Source organism: Rhineura floridana, chromosome 3 (assembly GCF_030035675.1).
Source record: "Rhineura floridana isolate rRhiFlo1 chromosome 3, rRhiFlo1.hap2, whole genome shotgun sequence".
Taxonomy (NCBI): Eukaryota; Metazoa; Chordata; class Lepidosauria; order Squamata; family Rhineuridae; genus Rhineura; species Rhineura floridana.
Genome location: NC_084482.1, coordinates 178352782 through 178372105, shown reverse-complemented (window position 1 = coordinate 178372105; position 19324 = coordinate 178352782). Strand labels below are relative to the sequence as shown.

General features: G+C 40.6%; 1 pseudogene; it reads left to right on the top strand.

Moving 5' to 3' along the window:
* The first annotated feature begins 11247 nt into the window (after positions 1 to 11247).
* The window catches only part of LOC133380757 (monocarboxylate transporter 2-like), a 54451-nt pseudogene continuing 46374 nt past the window's right edge, over positions 11248 to 19324 (top strand).

The following is a 19324-nucleotide window of genomic DNA, read 5'->3' as shown; positions in this document are numbered from 1 at the left end:
GAGGAGGTGAGTGAGATTAAAATATCAGGTTTTTTTCATAAAGTAGAAGACAGAATCCTCCACACTCTAAACCTTATATCTTTTAAAGGGTTCTAGATCATATTAAACAAAGCTGTATATATCGTTCAGCTAGTTGGACAGCTTTTTACTGAAATAAGACATTCTATTTGCAGAATTTCACATTTCCTATAATCTCACTGAGATTTCAACTGTTTATAAAAATTAAATGATGGCACTGCCACAATTTCATTTTTAGGACTGGAAATGTCTTGTTTTAGTCATAAGGAAATCTGTTTTTTTTTTTTAAAAAAAGAATTGTTCATAACATTTTAATAGTTTAGTAGGAAGCCAGATCCTTTTCTCTTTGGAGCTGTCTCCCTTTGCTGTACTGGTTTGTTTGGCACTATTTCTACTCAAAATAATAGATAACACTGTGCAGAACATCTCAGTATCCCTGAGATGTAGAAAGAAAGAATTGCAGTAATAAAATGCATAACTAAATTGCTTGCTCACTAGCTGGAGTGCTTAGCTCACTGTGAAAATGTACTTTCATGTGACGTACTGAACACTGCCAAATTCACTAGAACACGATGCAGAGAAGTACAGTACCTATGCAATGCCTATGCAAATGCCCATGTAATACCTACGTAATACTGTCATGTCTATGTCATTCTGATGAGTTAAATCCTGATTGGTAGGTGCTAAAGTCTTTGTCCTGAAATGTATAAAACCCCCAGGCAAACAGTGCCAAGTTGCAGTTCAACTCACTCAGAGGGAGACTGATCAAGTGTACACTTGTCATCCAATAAAGGCCTACCTTTTTGCTGCAAGCCTGTGTCTTCAAAATTTTAATTCAAGGACCCCCAGCAAAAGAACCCACAGGAGAAAAACAAAATTCTCCAACATAAAAATATTTCAGTTTTGATAGATCATTCCAAGTTTGGGCAAACTTGGCATTCATATTTTCTGCAGTGTTCTCAAGAACACATATGTATTTTTGTCTCAGTGAATGTTAATTCTAAACTTTAAAATGTCAATTGGCTGCATGCAATATATATTATATAAGGATGCATCTAACTCAGGGGTCACCAATGCAGTGCCCACAGGTGACAGTACCTCCTATAGTATGAAAGGTGTCAGTAAATATCTCCTCAAAAATCCACAATGATAGATAAAAATTGTAGTTGGTAAAGGCAGACAGGAAATTGATCCTACAATGAGCAATCAAGAGATTAGAACTGTGAACAAAAGTTATAGGTCACATGTCAAGGGTATTTAGAAGAATGAAGTGACACTAATAAGAAAAGGTTTGTCAGCCCCACAAAACATGCAGCAATTGGGCTCAGTCAATACTTGTTCCTAAAGGCTGAACTGCAATATCAGTTTCAGCACACTAAGTTTCCCAGAATACTTTATTACAACTAAATAACAAATGGTGTTTGTTATGGTGTTGTTTGAATATGATGATTTTGGATGAATAACGTTTGGTTTTGTTTATGATATATTACTTGTACCATATCAAATTACTTCTGACATGCTTTTGTTGCATTTTAATTGTCCCATTGTATGTGCACTGCTTTTGAACACTATGGTGAATGAATAAATTAATTTATCAATAATAACAAAGTAATATTAATTACATTCACAAGGTGAGTAAATATTCAGTACATTCCAGAAATTATATGATTATCTGTAGGTTTTAATGTATAATTATATGTAAAACAGAACGTGATTGAATGTTGCATTGTACTGAGCAGTTTAGCTAGAATCAAAACTTTGGGCTTTAATGAGAGTACACATAAATGCACGTGCACAGGAGGAAAATGAGGTAGAGTTCATGAATAACAGTAACAAGGCAGAAACAGGCAGAGACAACATGTTATGGATATCAGAGGAAAACAGAATAATTTTCATTGCAGAAGCACTCTTGTTTAAGTAGTCTTATTGTGGCATCCTGAGACCTGAAGGGCAGGTAATAAATGTTCATCATCATCACCATCCTGTGCATTTCAGAACCTTGTAAGAATCTTTCTGGGTAACAAGCTTAATAATCTATATTGTTATGGGTTTGGGGTTGAGATCGATCATTTCTATGAGTCCCCTTCCAGCCTCTGATTTGAAATCCTGTGCCTGGGGGTGAGAAACCCGCTCTGCTGGTCAGATGAGTTTCTTTTTTTAATCTAATAGAGTGGCCAGGTGGGGTAATGGGTCTATCAGGTGCCCATCCACTGGTGAATGGGCCAGGGGGGATCCTTTTGTCATTGAAACTCTTCAGGAGAGCATCCCCCCCCCATCCTGGGGCCGAGGAGAGGCTGTGTTTTTAGTTGTGTCTGAGAAAGGCTGGGAACTGGAGGCAGACAGAGAGACTGGCTTTCTGCACTACGGCTTTGGGGTGCCTCCTGTAACCCTGATGGAAAAGCTGGATGTTGGACTGCTGATGCCTTGAACCCCTCCATCCTAAGCTCAGGTTGGAATGTGTGTAAATAAACAAACCATATTTCATAAAGACACCAGTCTCCGCTAACCTTCTTTCCAAGGAAACCAAACCCTGGGCGAGCGCAGGGACCCCTGGAAATCTCACCACTCGGAGATTGGGGTGGTGCGCAACAATATTGTTGTTTGCCTATCACTCATAGTAGAATGTTAAAGGGACTATGAAAACATGGGACAGATTTATTCTAATTTTAAGATGATTCAGTCTGATTTTTAAAAAAACTTCCATTTTCACTTTGTTATTAGCTAAGCAATCTTTGCCCACATACACTTACAGCACATTCCTAAAATCAGGAACAGAAAACATGATGCAGATAAGCAGAGGAAACCTAGTTCATTAGCTAGTAAATCACAACATCCATATTAGCAAGCCACCCACCAAAGACTAAAACAGGCAATAAAGCCTACTCTATCCCCTCATTCAAAAGCAATCTGATGGGACAGCCATTGCTGAAATTACTAAGCTAATGCATATAAAAACAAACACTTTGTACTCTTGAAATTCGCTATTTAAATGTTAACAATTGTTATTAGTTTTGAATTTTGTTCCCTATAAATGTTTTGTAACGTGCCTTCGAGTCACTTACAACTTATGGCGACCCTATGAATCAGTGACCTCCAATAGCATCTGTCATGAACCACTCTGATCAGATCTTGTAAATTCAGGTCTGTGGCTTCCTTTATGGAATCAATCCATCTCTTGTTTGGTCTTCCTCTTTTTCTAATGCCTTCCATTTTTCCCAGCATTATGGTCTTTTCTAGTGAATCATGGCTTCTCATTATGTGCCCAAAGTATGATAACCTCAGTTTCATCATTTCAGCTTCTAGTGACAGTTCTGGTTTAATTTGTTTTGACACCCAATTATTTGTCTTTTTCATGGTACATGGTATGCACAAAGCTCTCGTCCAACACCACATTTCAAAGGAGTTGATTTTTCTCTTATCTGCTTTTTTCACTGTCCAACTTTCACATCCATACATAGATATGGGGAATACCATGCTCTGAATGATCCTGACTTTAGTGTTCAGTGATACATCTTTGCATTTGAGGACCTTTTCTAGTTGTCACATAGCTGCCCTCCCCAGTCCTAGCCTTCTTCTAATTTCTTGACTATTGTCTCCATTTTGGTTAATGACTGTGCCGAGGTATTGATCCTTGACAAGTTCTATGTCCTCACTGTCAACTTTAAAGTTACCTAAATGTTCTGTTGTCATTACTTTCATCTTTTTGATGTTCAGCTGTAGTCCTGCTTTTGCGCTTTCCTCTTTAACTTTCAGCAGCATTTGTTTCAAATCATTACTGGTTTCTGCTAGTAGTATGGTATCATCCGCAATCCGCATATTTTAAATTATTGATATTTCTCCCTCCAATTTTCACACCTCCTTCGTCTTGGTCCAATCCCGCTTTACATATGATATGTTCTGCGCTTTACATATGATATGTTCTTTACATATTATATGATAACATACACCCTTTTTGATTGGGAACCAATTGGTTTCTCCATATTCCATCCTTACAGTAACCTCTTGTCTGGAGTATAGGTTTCGCATCAGGACAATCAGGCAACTGACCAATTATCCGAACTCGGGAACCACCAACCCACAGTGCCTCCGTCTTGCTAGGATTCAGACTCAGTTTATTGGTCCTCATCCAGCTCACCACCAAGTCCAGGGCTTGCACGGCCTCTCCTGATTCAGATGTTACAGAGAAATAGAGCTGGGTATCTTTCATTTCTCTAATCTTTTGGAATAGGGCTCTTGTTCTACCCTTTTTGTTGTCCTCTTCTATTTCCATACAATATTGTAATAGTTCTCTTTGTCCCTACGTACTAGTCGCTGTATTGTTGCATTTAGGGTTCTGACAGTGTTTCTATCTCCTTTTGCTTTTGCTTTCCTTCTCTCTTTAACCATTTGAACAGTTTCTTCAGTCATCCATTGAGGTCTTTTACTCTTTTTAACGAGAGGTTTTTGTTTTTTTCATTCTTCCCTGATAATGTCTCTGACTTCACTCCATAGTTCTTCTGGTTCTCTGTCAACTAAGTTTAAAGCCTCAAACCGGTTCCTTATTTGATCTTTATATGCTTCTGGGATGTTATTTAAATTGTATTTTGGCATTATGAGTGCTTTGTTCTTCTACTTTAGCTTTACTCTGATTTTCGATACGATCAGTTCATGATCTGTACCGCAATCTGCTCCTGGTCTTGTTTTCGCAGAAGGATGGAACTTCTCCATCTTCTGCTACCAATTATATAATCAATTTGATTTCTATATTGACCATTTGGTGATGTCCATGTGTAGAGTCGTCTTTTCAGTTGTTCAAAAAATTTGTTCGCAAGAAACAAATTATTGGCTTCACAGAATTCAATAAGTCGTTCTCCTGCTTCATTTCTGTCTCCTAAGCCCCATTTTCCCACAATTCCTAGTTCTTCTCTGTTTCCTAACTTTGCATTCCAGTCCCCCATGATTATCAGCCCATCTTGTTTTGGTGTGTGAACAATTTCTTCCTGTACTTTTGCATAAAATCTCTCCAATTCCTGTTCTTCTGCGTTTGCCGTTGGAGCGTAGACTTGGATGATGGTTATGTTAATAGATTTCCCATTTAATCTCACTGATATAAGTTGTTCAGACCTTGCATTATAGCTCCTAATTGCTTTTGCTACATCACTTCTCACTATTAAAGCAACCCCATTTCTTGTTAATTTCTCATTTCCTGCATAAAATATTTTGTAGTTGCCTGACTGAAAATGTCCCATTCCTGTCCATTTTAATTCACTCACGCCAAGTATTGTAATGTTGATACATTCCATTTCTTGCTTGACAATTTCTAACTTTCCCTAGTTCATGCTTCTAACATTCCATGTTCCTACTGTGTGTGTCGTACAACTCCTGACTCTCTTTTCGCATCTCTGTGCATCAGACTCTGGGCTTCCTTTCGGCTTTGACCCAGCTGTGTCATTAGTCATAGCGCTACTTGTCCTTGTCCTTTGTTCTTCCCTAGTAGCTTGGTGAGTGCCTTCTGATGTGGGGGTCTCGTCTTTCAGCACTATCTCATGTTGCCTTTTGGATATTCTGTTCATAGGGTTTTCATGGTAAGAGGTATTCAGAGGTGGTTTAGCCTTCCTCTGAGTTTGGATGCATGTTAGTCTGGTGTCTCAGCTTTGACCATTCCGCCTTAGGTAAAGGTCAAATTGGGTAATAATAATATTTTGATAGTGTTTTTAAGTGTTCAAAGTACTTTGCATGCATTATGTGGCTGAAATCCTTCCAAAATTCTCATGAAAAAGTATTAGGTGGATGTCCTGTTTCTGAAGGGGTTGCATCCTCCTGAAGGAACCAGTTTGTAGTTTGGGAATACTTTGGAATTTCAATCTCTCATTGGAATCTCAAGTGGCCACTGTGGCAAGCAGTATTTATGCCTAACTTTGATGGGTTCACCAGCCATGGCTATTTTTGAACCAGGATAGCCTAGCCTCAGTAGTCCATGCCCTAATGATCTCCCATCTGGATAACTGCAGTGTTATCTTTGTGGACCTGCCCTTGAAGATGGTCCAAAATCTGCAGCTAGTACAGAATGTGGCTGCTAGGTTGGTGAGTGAAGCAGCACGATGGGACCATGTGTCACTGTGATGTTCCAGTGTTATATGTGATAATATATGCTGGTATGGCTTTGTATTAGGGTAAATATGATAGGTAGAGAGTGAAGGGAGGGGGAGGGGGTGAGTTGGAATGTTTGTGATTGCTGTGTGTTGGTTGGCTGAGTGAATGGGGGATGGTGGTTTTTATCTCTGTATGTGACAGTTGATATTTAGAGCCCAGGTCTGAGAGAGACAGGGAACAGTTCTTAGATGGGACTTCATCTTGGAGGGTTGGTTTAGAAGGGAGGTTAGGAGAGGGTAGAGAAGGTTTACTTATAGTATTTGAGGAAAACTTAGTCAATGTAACTTACTGGAAACTAAGGAACATTAATTTGTAACCACATGCTTTGAGTTTTACGTATGCTTGTTTTACATTTATAACTTCTGCTGAATAAATCTGATTTATTTAACAGAAGTTATAAATGTAAAACAAGAATACATAAAACTTAGGTTCTCAGAGCCTGGTTCTTGGCTAGCAATCATAAATGGCATTGCTATACTGTGGTGTGAAGAATAAAAATGTTTCTTTACCTGCTCAAGGCAGAGTGTGTGCAAGGGAACAATGGTCAGCAGTCCTGAAAGCACTGCAACTGGCTGCCAGTGTCACTAGGTCCAATTCTAGATGTTAGTATTGGCATACAAAGCCCTATTGCTTGGGACCCAGGTACCTAAAAGAGTGGCTCCCTTGGTATCAATGTTTGTCAATGTTTGTTTCATAGTCACCCAATACTATTCTCTGAGAGCGATCTTGGAGATAGGATTGGAACCACTGTAAAACAGTGCCAATTCCCATCTCACCAAGTCAGCCCAGAAGGATACCATGGTCAATGGTATGAAAAGCCACTGAGAGATCAAGTAAGAATAACAGGGTCGCACTCCCCCTGTCCTTCTCCCAATAAAGGTCATCCATCGTCCAAGGCCGATTCAGTCCTGTAACCAGGCCTGAACCCAGGCTGGGATGGGTCAAGATAATCTGTTTCATCCAAGATTCATTTCAGATCCTACGGAACACCTTCCTCTTTCAACAAGCCTTTTAAGTAGAGACCTTATCCCAGTCTGCATCTGTGTTGGAATTGCTTTTCGAGGGCACAATCCAACTTGCATCCAGGCTGCAGGGAGTTGGATGCGGTGGATCTCCAGCTGAGCTGGCTGGATACTGGCTCAGCCGGGCTGTGCCGGTGTAAGTCCCTCAGCCCAGCTCAGATGGGCCAGCCAGCTGAGCTGTGACCCAGCCAGCTCAACCAAGACAGGCACAAGTGGAGCCAGGATAAGCTGGTGTAAGGCCCAAAAAAAGGGTGTTTTAAGGATATGTCAGGGGAGGAGCTGAGGTGAGGGGATTTTGGCCACATCCAACTAGTGTTCAGAGTGCTCCTGCAGGTCCCAATCCAGGCAGAAGTTGCACCAGGAAAAAGGCCAGTCTTAAAAAAAAAAACTGCAATAGAAGTCAGTGGAAAGGGCTTACTCCCCAGTAGGAGTATTTGGGAGACCAGGCTTTTACTGGTGTTCAGCCAACCCAGAGGCTCCTGAATGGCAATTGGATGTGGTGGAACTTTACGCCAGCTTCTCTTGCTCCAGCACAACTTATGCCAGCTTCCTCTGAATTGGATTGCTCTTTTTAAAGCTTTTTTTAAAAAGCTGTTTTTAAAGCTGTTTTGTTTTAGTATGTTTTAAAGTCTTTTGTTTTAAGATGTTTTAGCATGCTTTTAGGGTTTTGTTTGCCACTCTGGGCTCCTTCTGGGAGGAAGAGCGGGATATAAATTTAATAAATAATTAATAATAAATAAATATACTCTTATTGGCAACCCTAAAATTATTTAGCTGTGATAATATTTGATTTTTTTAAAAAAAAATTAAATGTTTTGCTGTTTTCTAGTGTGCTCCTTTGGGAGCAATAGAAGTTTAATGAGTAAACACAAACTAACCTATAAGGTTAGTCAGTATTATCATTTCACAGGGTGGAGTGAGAGCGCATGTGAGAGAGCAAGTACACACGGAGAGCCAGCATGGTGCAGTGGTTAGCGTTGGACTAGGATCTGGGAGACCTGGGTTGGAATCCCCACTGAGCCATGAAGCTTGCTAAGCTGGCTTTAGAAAGGGCAGGTCTATGACTGATCATTGCGTTATCCTAAATCACCTGGCCGAAAAATACAAAAAACGCTGCGGGAATGGCCTTTTTGCCGCTTTTGTTGATCTAAGATCAGCATTTGATTCTGTACCTAGGGAAATACTTTGGGCAAAACTTGACAAAACCATGATGGATAAAAGACTCCTATTCTTAATAACTCAGTTGTACCAACAGACTTCCTTTCGAGTGAAATGTGGCAGGGGAGGGGAACTAACAAATTCAATTAAAACAAACACGGGAGTTAGGCAAGGATGCATACTATCTCCTCTCCTATTTAATCTTTTTTTAAATGATCTGTCATCTTATTGCCAATCATTGACCTTTCATGCTCCTAAATTAGCTGATAAACGATGCCCACTACTTTTATATGCAGACGCCGCCGTACTCCTATCTCTATCTAAAGTAGGACTAAAACGGCTATTTCGAGCTTTTATGCAGTACTGTCAGGACAACAAATTGGCTATAAATTACACCAAAACCAAAATTTTAGTATTCGCTAATCATTTTCGGCCCTCAGTGTGGAATATAAATGGACAGAAAATTGTACAAGTAAACAAATTTAAATATCTGGGTATCCTTTTTCACACATCACTATCTTGGACATCCCATATTCAGGCAGCCATAGCAACAGCAAGAAATTCTGTCAAAGGTATTCTAAGATTTTTTTATACCAAAGGAGGTCAATTTATACCAGCTGCTCTAAAAGCTTTCAGTTCTAAAATAATTCCCCAATTGTTATATGGAATCCCGCTTTGGATTGGAGCATATAACTCATATGTAGAGGTAGTTTTATCATCCTTTCTGAGACAAATTTACGGTCTACCCAAATGCGCCCCAACAGCGGCCCTTAGATTAGAATCTGGTTTAATCTCGCTACAATCCCATGCATGGTCTATTGCTTCCAATTATTGGTGTAAAGTGGTATATGAAAACACCCCTAGTTACTCTTTATTATGGAAAGATTCATATAATTCACTCTGGGCAAAAACTTTTAGCTCACATCTTACAAGCATAGGTTTATCACCAGAATATTTAACATCTCAAGAGCCAACTTCGAGAAAACATCTTATTCGAACTCGGCTTAGAGATATAGACTATCAACATGCAATTTCTGCAGCCTCCTCTACTTGTTCTCCGATTTATTTTGACCTACATTATGATCTACTGAGTTACTCCCACTATTTGGACTTCCTCACTATCCCTAAATATCGTACAGTCTACACTAAGGCTAGATTTAACTGTCTAGCCTCGGCATTACTGGAGGGGAGATTTCAGGGGATCCCTTTTGCTAACCGGATTTGCCCATGTAAAGCTGATGTGATTGAAACTCTTTTTCATGTTATCTTCGATTGTGTTCTATATAAGGAGGAACACAAAAAATTTATTATGCCAATAACAAACAAGTTTCCTCATAAACCAGATAACAGGTTACTTACCCTTTTGCTATCTGGTTTTAACAGTGATATTACTTTGTCTGTAGCTAAATTTCTTTTCATTGCCCAACGAATTCGTAAGGGTTGTCCTTCACCTGATGTTTAGGACATTTGAAGTATTTCATGTTTTAATATAATATAGACCACAATAGTCTGATGTTTTATCCTTTTGATTTTCCTTGTATTTCTGTTCCAATTTATGTAATATTGGTTTTATGTATATGGGTCTATGACCTTAATAATAAATGATGATGATGAAGCTTGCTAGGTGACTTTGGGCCAGTCACTGTCTCTCAGCCTGACTTACCTCCCAGGATTGTTGTGAGGGAGGAGGACAATGTACACCACCTTGAGCTCCTTGGAGGAAAGGTGAGATACAAATGTAATAAATAAATAAATAAATATGAAACTGCCTTATACTGAGTCAGCCAAACACTCCAGGGTTTCTCCCAGCTCTGTGTGGAGATGATATGTGGACTGCTGGCTTTGGAAGGAAAAGTGGGACAGAAATGCAATAATTACATAGGGCAGAGAGTCTTTCACTGAGCTGCAGCACTTGTGGGGTGATCAGATTCAAACAAGAAGAGGGCTTTTGCACCTTTAATTGAAAAATGGAAATGGACTGCCTTCAAGTCGATCCTGACTTATGGCTACCCTATGAATAGGGTTTTCATGGTAAGCGGTATTCAGAGGGGGTTTACCATTGCCTCCCTCTGAGGCTAGTCCTCCCCAGCTGGCTAGCGCCTGCTCAGCTTGCCACAGCTGCACAAGCCAGCCCCTTCCTTGTCCACAGCTGGGGGGCAACTGGGCTCCTTGGGACTATGCAGCTTGCCCACGGCTGCACAGGTGGTAGGGCATGTAACCCCTGAGCCACTCACTGTGGGGGTGATCTTTAGCTGGCCCTTGACACCTAGGAGACACGAGCAGGGATTTGAACTCACAGACGCTGGACTCCCAGCCGGGCTCTCCTCCCCACTGTGCTATACCAAGTGTATCACGAACCTTTAATTAGGACCAACCAAAGTGTAACAAAATAGTGAATGTGTAGGTTAACTACCAGGGAGCACTTCTAGGAAATGTCAGAGTCGACAAATTAAAAGCGAGAGACAATTGATGGCGACTGGAAAGTTAGTAATGAATACGTACCATAAAGCTCCAGCCCTCCTGTATCTTTTTTCTAGCTTAAGGTTTATCCAGCGTGGGACCCCACTCGCGAGGGGAAAAGGTGGCATTCAAAGCCACGATGCCACTTCCATAGGCAGGTTCAGGCAGCGGGGTCTTAGCTTAGCTAACACGCCAGAGAGGCGCGAGCTGACAGGAATTCTGCCTCAGGGAGCGAGAAAGAAGCAAAGGCTGCGACCTGAAGTAAAAGGGGGGGGGAGTTTTCCTCCCTTTGTGGCGGTGTGCCTTTCTGCGTCACGTGCCAGGCTGAGAGAAGACCCCCCCCAGCACAGTCACGCCTCCCACTGGGCTCCTCCCGCTTCCCTCCCCTGAAGCTCCCAAGCCCGGAGTGTACTCAGGCGGTGACATCAGGCGACCTGCAGCACAAGGTAAGAGCGCCGCCACAGGCTCCTGGCCACGCGCCCTGGGCCGCCCGCCGCCGGCTAGGCAGTGCAGCTGGGGGACGGGAAAAGCGCGCCCAACTCTTTTCGGGAATTTGGTTACTCAGGGAGAAGGGGGAACTGTAGACCCGGCTTGTGTGCTCCGGCATCGTGTACCGTCGTTTGAGGGCGTGTGTGCCATATGCCAGCGTGTCCGCTTTTGTGTGCCTGGCGTGTGTCGTGCGCGCCGCGCGCGCTATTAATTCGCCGAGGATATCTGGAAAGCTAGAGAAACTATTCCTTATTTATGCACTGTGTATACCAGTTGTTGGCCTGGTGTGTACAGAGGCTGAAATCCTACACAGCCGCTTACCCCTCCGGTCCACCCTGTCGTAGCCTGAATCTCTAGTACCGACACTTCAACTGTTCCTGCAACTTTGGTGAGATGCTGTGTGACTTATTCAGTGTTCAGCACTCCTGCAACAAATAACTGCCGTTGATGATAAATTGACAGTCCAGAGCATGCACATATCATGTTAAGGGCAGCCACTTATTACTTTCTTTCCCAGCATTACTGCTTTGACATATTCTCAACCCCTCCCCCAAATATCAACACTAGAAAACTGTATGCTAGGGCATTTGCTTTCCTGATGCGTGCAAGTATGATTTGTTGTACGTGTCTTTTCTTTGAGATACAGCATGGTAATATGTGGTGCTTTGTCTGTGCAATCCACACACTAAAATGAATCTAAAATGCAGACAGAATGCACACATGAATTATATACATACTATGTTTGATTCATATGTAGGCTTCTAAAGGGAAGCATTTCCTAAGTAGGCTTAATGTTCAACATATTTTCTATATGAGTTTGAATTCCTCATAGAGTAGAGAAGTTTGTAAAAGATGACTGTGTATTGGTCTCCCCTCTAACCAATGGCAGCTTTTAAAAATGTTATTAAAGATTTTTTGTTTTAATATGTTTTTAATGGTTGCTTTGTTTTAATATATTTTAAAGTCTGTTTTTGTGATGTGTTAAAGTGTTTCTAGTGCTTTTGTTTGCCGCCCTGGGCTCCTACTGGGAGAAAGGGCGGGATATAAATTTAATAAATAAGAAGAATCTTTGTCATTAGAATCCCAAGTGACTTCATTGGCTAGGAGTGCTTTTTACCAACTTCATCTGAAATGCCAGCATATCTGGATCAGGACAACTTGCCCTCTATAGGCCATGCTCTATGTGTGGCTGCCTTTGGGCTTAATCTGGAAGTTCTGGTTAGTGCAGAATGCAGTGGCTAGACTGCTGATGGGGGCAGATAGCTGACACCATGTGACACCTCTTCTAAAACATCTGCCCATATCCAGGTTCAAGGTTCTTGTGTTTATATACAAAGCTCTAAACAACTTGAGTCCAAGATACCTTAAGGATTGCCTGAGACCTTATATCCCAGCCTGATCACTGAAACCTTCTGGAGGAGCACTGTTAATAATCACCTATTACAGAGGCCCAATTGGCCTCAACCAGAAGTTGGGCATTTAGTGTCACCAGTCCCATGTTGCGGAACACTGTTCTGGCAGAGGTTCGGCAGGCATCCTCACTTTTGACTTTCAGTGTTTCTTAAATACTTTTTTTTAATGTCAAGAGGCCTATGCAGTCATTTAAAATTTTCTTGAATAGCCAGTAATTTTAATGATTGTTCTATAATGCTTTTAAAGCTTTTTCCCCCCGTTGCTGTATACTGCTCTGATATTTGCAAGAGGGCAGTATATAAATACTTCTATAAATAAATAAATAATTTTTGGGATTGTATTCACTTAACCTTTACTAAAAGTCAGAGCTTGGAAGTAACTAGTTACAAGTAACAAATTACTTGTAATTTATTACTTTTTTGAGTAACGAGTGGGTTACTTCATTACATTTTGCTGGTAATAGAACGAGAAGATTAATGGGAAACCTATTAACATAACCATTATCCAAGTCTATGCTCCAACGTCATATTTATTTATTTATTTATTAGATTTGTTAGACGCCTATCTGGCAGAGGTTAATCTGCCACTCTGGGCGACTTACAACCAAACACAAGTACATTCCATATGAACATAATCAGAATCCTAAAAATTAGAAATTTAAAATTAAAAGCTTAAACATTTAAACCCCCAAGATCTGCAATCTGCCAGCCTAAATTTGAATTTAACCCCCCAAGAACTGCAGTCTGCCAGCCTAATCCCCTTCCCACGCCTGGGTAAAGAGCCAGGTCTTTAAGGTCCGCTGAAAGCATAACAGGGAGGGGGCCTGATAGAGGTCAGTTGGCAACAAATTCCAAAGCGTAGGAGCCACGATAGAAAAGGCTCTGGACCTTGTCCTCACCAACCTCGCCCCTTTTACTGGAGATATAAGAAGTGCGCCATTCAAGGACGATCTTGTAAGCCGGCGCCTCTGGAGCGAGTGAAGGCAACTCTTTAAATAGAGTGGGCCGGCCTCATGAAGAGCCTTATAAGTTAAAGCCAGGATCTTAAATTTGGCGCATGCAACCACAGGTAGCCAGTGCAATTCCTTAAGGACTGCAGAAGAAGAGGAATTGGAGAGATTTTATGCAGACATACAGGAGGAAATTGATCACACACGAAAACAAGATATGATGATAATCATGGGGGACTGGAATGCAAAAGTAGGGAACAGAGAAGAACTAGGAATTGTGGGGAAATCCAAAGGGACCTGGATAGACTAGAAAATTGGGCTGAAATTAATAAAATGACATTCAATAAAGACAAATGCAGGATTCTGCATTTAGGCCACAAAAACAAAATGCATGGGTACAGGATGGGAAATACCCGGCTTAGCAGTAGCGCGTGTGAGAAGGACCTTGGAATTGTAGTGGATCGCAAGTTGAACATGACCCAGCAGTGTGATGCTGCGGCAAAAAAGGCAAAAGCGGTTTTGGGCTGCATAAACAGAGCTATAGTTTCCAGGTCGAGGGAAGTAATAGTCCCACTATATTCTGCATTAGTCAGGCCTCATCTGGAATACTGTGTTCAGTTCTGGGCGCCTCATTTTAAGAAAGATATAGACAAGTTAGAGTGGGTTCAGAAGAGGGCGACGAGGATGATAGCCGGTATGGAGAACAAGTCTTATGAGGAAAGGTTGCAGGAACTTGGCATGTTCAGTCTGGTGAAGAGAAGGCTGAGGGGCGACATGATTACACTCTTTAAGTACCTGAAGGGCTGTCACATAGAGGAGGGAACAGATTTGTTTTTCAGTTATTATTTAACAGTTATTATTTATTAATTATTTATTAATTATTTTATTTATACCCCGCTCTTCCTTCCAGCAGGAGCCCAGGGCGGCAAACAAAAGCACTAAAAACACTTTAAAACATCGTAAAAATACGATGAAGGAACTTGGCATGTTCAGTCTGGTGAAGAGAAGGCTGAGGGGTGACATGATTGCACTCTTTAAGTACCTGAAGGGCTGTCACATAGAGGAGGGAACAGATTTGTTTTCTGCTGCCCCAGAGGGTAGGACTAAGTCTAATGGTTTTAAGTTGCAGGAGCGTAGATTCAAATTGGACTTTAGAAGGAACTTCTTGACAGTAAGGGCAGTTCGGCAATGGAACCAACTGCCTAGGGAGGTGGTGGGATCCCCTTCGCTGGATGTCTTCAAGCAGAGGCTGGACAGCTATCTGCGGGAGATGCTCTAGCTGTGGAATTCCTGCTGTGAGCAGGGGGTTGGACTCGATGGCCTACAAGGCCCCTTCCAACTCTATGATTCTATGGAAATGGGGCTTAGGAGACAGAAATGAAGCAGGAGAAAGACTTATTGAATTCTGTGAAGCCAATAATTTGTTTCTTGCAAACACATTTTTTGAGTAACCGAAAAGACAACTGTACACATGGACATCACCAGATGGTCAATATAGGAATCAAATTGATTATATAATTGGTAGCAGAAGATGGAGAAGTTCCATACTTTCTGCAAAAACAAGACCAGGAGCAGACTGCGGTACAGATCATGAACTGGTCATATAGAAAATCAGAGTAAAGCTAAAGAAGAACAACAAAGCAATCATAATGCCAAAATACAATTTAAATAACATCCCAGAAGCATATAAAGATCAAATAAGGAACAGATTTGAAGCTTTAAACTTAGTTGACAGAGAACCAGAAGAACTATGAAGTCAGAGACATTATCAGGGAAGAATGCAAAAAAAAACACCTCTCGTTAAAAAGAGAGAAAGACCTCAATGGATGACTGAAGAAACTCTTCAATGGTTAAAGAGAGAAGGAAAGCAAAAGCAAAAGGAGATAGAAACACTGTCAGAACCCTAAATGCAACAATACAGCGACTAGTATGTAGAGACAAAGAAAACTATTACAATAGTTATCGTATAGAAATAGAAGAAGACAACAAAAAGGGAAGAACAAGAGCCCTATTCCAAAAGATTAGAGAAATGAAAGGGAAATTTAAAGCAAGAGTAGTAATGTTGAATAACCAACAGGGGAACATACTGACTGACTGAGATGAAATAAAAGGAAGATGGAAGCAATACATTCAAGAACTCTATAAAAGAGATGCAAGGATAACAGATTCATTAATGAAGGAACCATATGATGAAGAACCAGAAATTTTAGAATGTGAGGTAAAAGCTGCTCTTAAAATACTTGGAAGAAACAAATCACCAGGAACAGATGGCATACCAATAGAGTTGCTACAAGCTACTGAGACTGAATCTGTCCAAATTTTGACAAAACTTTGTCGAGAAATATGGAAAACTAAACAATGGCCCACAGACTGGAAGCGTTCAATATATATCCCAATTCCAAAGAAAGGGGAACCCAGGGAATGCAGTAATTATCGAACTATTGCCTTAATATCCCATGCAAGTAAAGTAATGCTCAAGATACTGCAACAAAGGCTCTTACCATATATGGAGCGAGAAAGGCCAGATGTCCAAGCTGGATTTAGAAAGGGAAGAGGCACCAGAGATCATATTGCAAACATATGTTGGATAATGGAACGGAGCAAGGAATTTCAGAAGAAAATCACCCTGTGCTTTATAGATTATAGCAAAGCCTTTGACTGTGTAAGTCATGAAAAACGATGGAATGCTTTAAAGAAATGGGGATGCCACAGCATCTGATTGTCCTGATGTGCAACCTATACTGTGGACTTGAGGCTACTGTAAGGACAGAATATGGAGAAACCGATTAGTTCCCCATCGGAAAAGGTGTGAGACAGGGGTGTATTTTATCAACCTGTTTGTATAATCTGTACGCAGAACATATCATACGGAAAGCGGGATTGGACCAAGATGAAGGAGGTGTGAAAATTGGAGGGAGAAATATCAATAATTTAAGATACGCAGACAATACCATACTATTAGCAGAAACCAGTAATGATTTGAAAAGAATGCTGCTGAAAGTTAAAGAGGAAAGTACAAAAGCAGGACTACAGCTGAACGTCAAAAAGACGTAATCGACTTGAAGGCACAAAACAACAACAACAGAATAACTTCATTACTTTTGAGGAGTAATTGTAATTTTCCAGTATTACTTTTGAGCATTAGTTGGGGAGAGCAGGGGAAGCCTTCTGCTCCTCTGATTTGTGAATAAAAATCATGTGCTTCAAATTGGGCTTCTGTGCAGCGTTGTTCTTCCTTCATGCTCTGTGGGTGCTTAGGAGGCAACGAAGGAGGAGGTGGAGAGCGAGACGGGGTGGAGAAAACAATTGTTTAAAAATTGACAGGAGTGGAAGGAGAAAAGCTGGAGGATATATATATGTACAAAAAATACGTGTGTTGGGGTATCATTGCTGGGGGTGGGGTGAGGGGATGTGAGATTCTGTTATGCCATTCTGTTAATCTTATGGGGGGGAAATTCTACTACCCTCTGTGTGTGTGTGCTTATTTTTAATGTCGTTTTAGGCTACTTAGATGTGCAGCAGCCAAGGCCAGCACCTTGTAGGCAATTTTTAAAAAGTAATTAAAATGTAATTGTAGCAATTACTTTTGAGTAAAAGTAAAGTAATCAGTTACTTTCAGAGCAATTGTAATTGTAATGGTAATTACTACTTTTTGGGGGCCATGCAACTGTAACTGTAATTTATTACTTTTTAAAAGTAATCTTCCAAGCTCTGCTTAAAGTAAATCCATTGAAATTAATGACCATGGCTAACTTTAGTTCATTAATTTCACTGGATCTCCCTTGTGTAAGTAAGTTGAATACAACCCATTGGCTTTATGAGGTACCAAAAAAAAAAGTAATGTGAAAGCACTCAAATCGACTAGAGTTTTGTCATTAGCTGAAGTGCAAAGTAGACTTTAAAATTTACTTTAATTTTTTATATCCTGATTAACAACCATAATTTTTGAAGTGGCTTACTATTTTTTTTAAAAAGTCAATGACGATATACAAATGCCAGTACTAAATCATCCCAAACTTAGATTTCAGAAGATTAAAAAGAGCAGGAGACTTCATTTTTTTTTAAATACTGTTAAAGCTGCTGATAAATAATAAGGTTTTTTTCCAGACACCTCAAAAGAGTCAAAGTAGATTTCACAAAGATGGATGAGGCAAGGGATTTCTGCAGATGAGGTGCCACCACAAATAAGGTGCCTATCTGCAGTAGCTACCCAGGCAGAGGCCCAAGAGCCCATCCTCCAATGAAGGTCTTAATGGCTGGGCAAGATCATGGGGAGGGGAGGCAGTCTTAAGATACTGTGGACATATTTATGGCTTTAGAGGTCAAAAACATCACTTTTAATTGGGTCTTGAAATTGCCTAGTGGTCAGTGAAGGTCTTTATGTACCCTTTCTGTTTGTGGAAGTCTGTAACCTAATAGCTATATTCTGGACCAGCTGAAGTTTCTGAACAGTCTTTATGGGCAACTCTACACATGGCACATTGCAATAGTCTGTACATTATGTTACATTTCAAGTACTTGATCATATGACAAAGTGTTACTTACCCTATGATTGCCAGGAATATCTATTGTGCCTATTGAAGGAGCTGCAGAATCTTTTTATTTTTTAAAAAAAATGTAATACAGAGACTGAGATAAGTGAGAAAGGGAGAAGAAGTAATATAGTGTGTGTGAGAACAAGTTAACTACATGTGGGAAAGTGATAAAAGCTGATTGTGGGTGTATACTTTGTTTTTCAGGGCTTCCAGAAAAAAAGTGCTTTCAGGGAATTAACTTAGCCTTGACATGCCACTTCCAACAGACACAGGTCTAGCCTATACCCCTCCAGATGGAGGATGGGGATGCGCAGTGGTATTTGGAGCATTCATATCCATTGGATTTTCATATGCTTTCCCCAAAGGCATTGCAATCTTCTTCAAAGAAATCCAGGATTTCTTTGGCACATCATACAGTGAGATTGCATGGGTGTCTTCAATTATGTTGGCTGCTACCTATGGTGGAGGTGAGTAAAAGAGAACTACATGCTTGGCTTTGACTTGTTTTAGGAATGGAAGGCACACACCTCCAAAGTAACCAATGAGAAAAAGTGTAATTGGAATTAGCAGGGCTTATTTCAGGACAAAAATGCTTAGGAGTGTGAATATACTAGTAGAATTAATCTGTGTTTAACTTTTTGCATTGAGATCTATTAAAAGAAACACAGTAAACAAGCACAGTGTGGTGTAGTGGTTAGAGTATTGGACTAGGACCTGGGAGACCAGGACTGAAATCCTGACTTGACCGGGTGATGTTGGGCCAGTCAATCTCTCAGCTTAACCTCCACAGGTTGTTGTGAGGATAAAATGGAGAGGTAGGAGAACCATGTATGCCACCTTGAGCTCCTTGGAGGAAAAGTGGGATATAAATGTAATAATAAATAAATAAATAATATTCAGATTTTTCAAAGCTGCCCTTGAGTAATCAGATGGCCTCAGATTTGTATTGCTGCAACTGAGGTAATAGGGGTAACAAGTTTTTGAACTGCATAGAAGGCCAGGCAGCAATAAAAAGGAGAAACTAAGCTGTACATATAGCAATATAACATTGTGGGTACAGAAGATTAGTTTTATATAAAGGCAAGGGGAGGGATTTCCAAGGCACTTCTGGGGGGCTTTCTGTCTGTAATATTGAGATACAGGTCAAA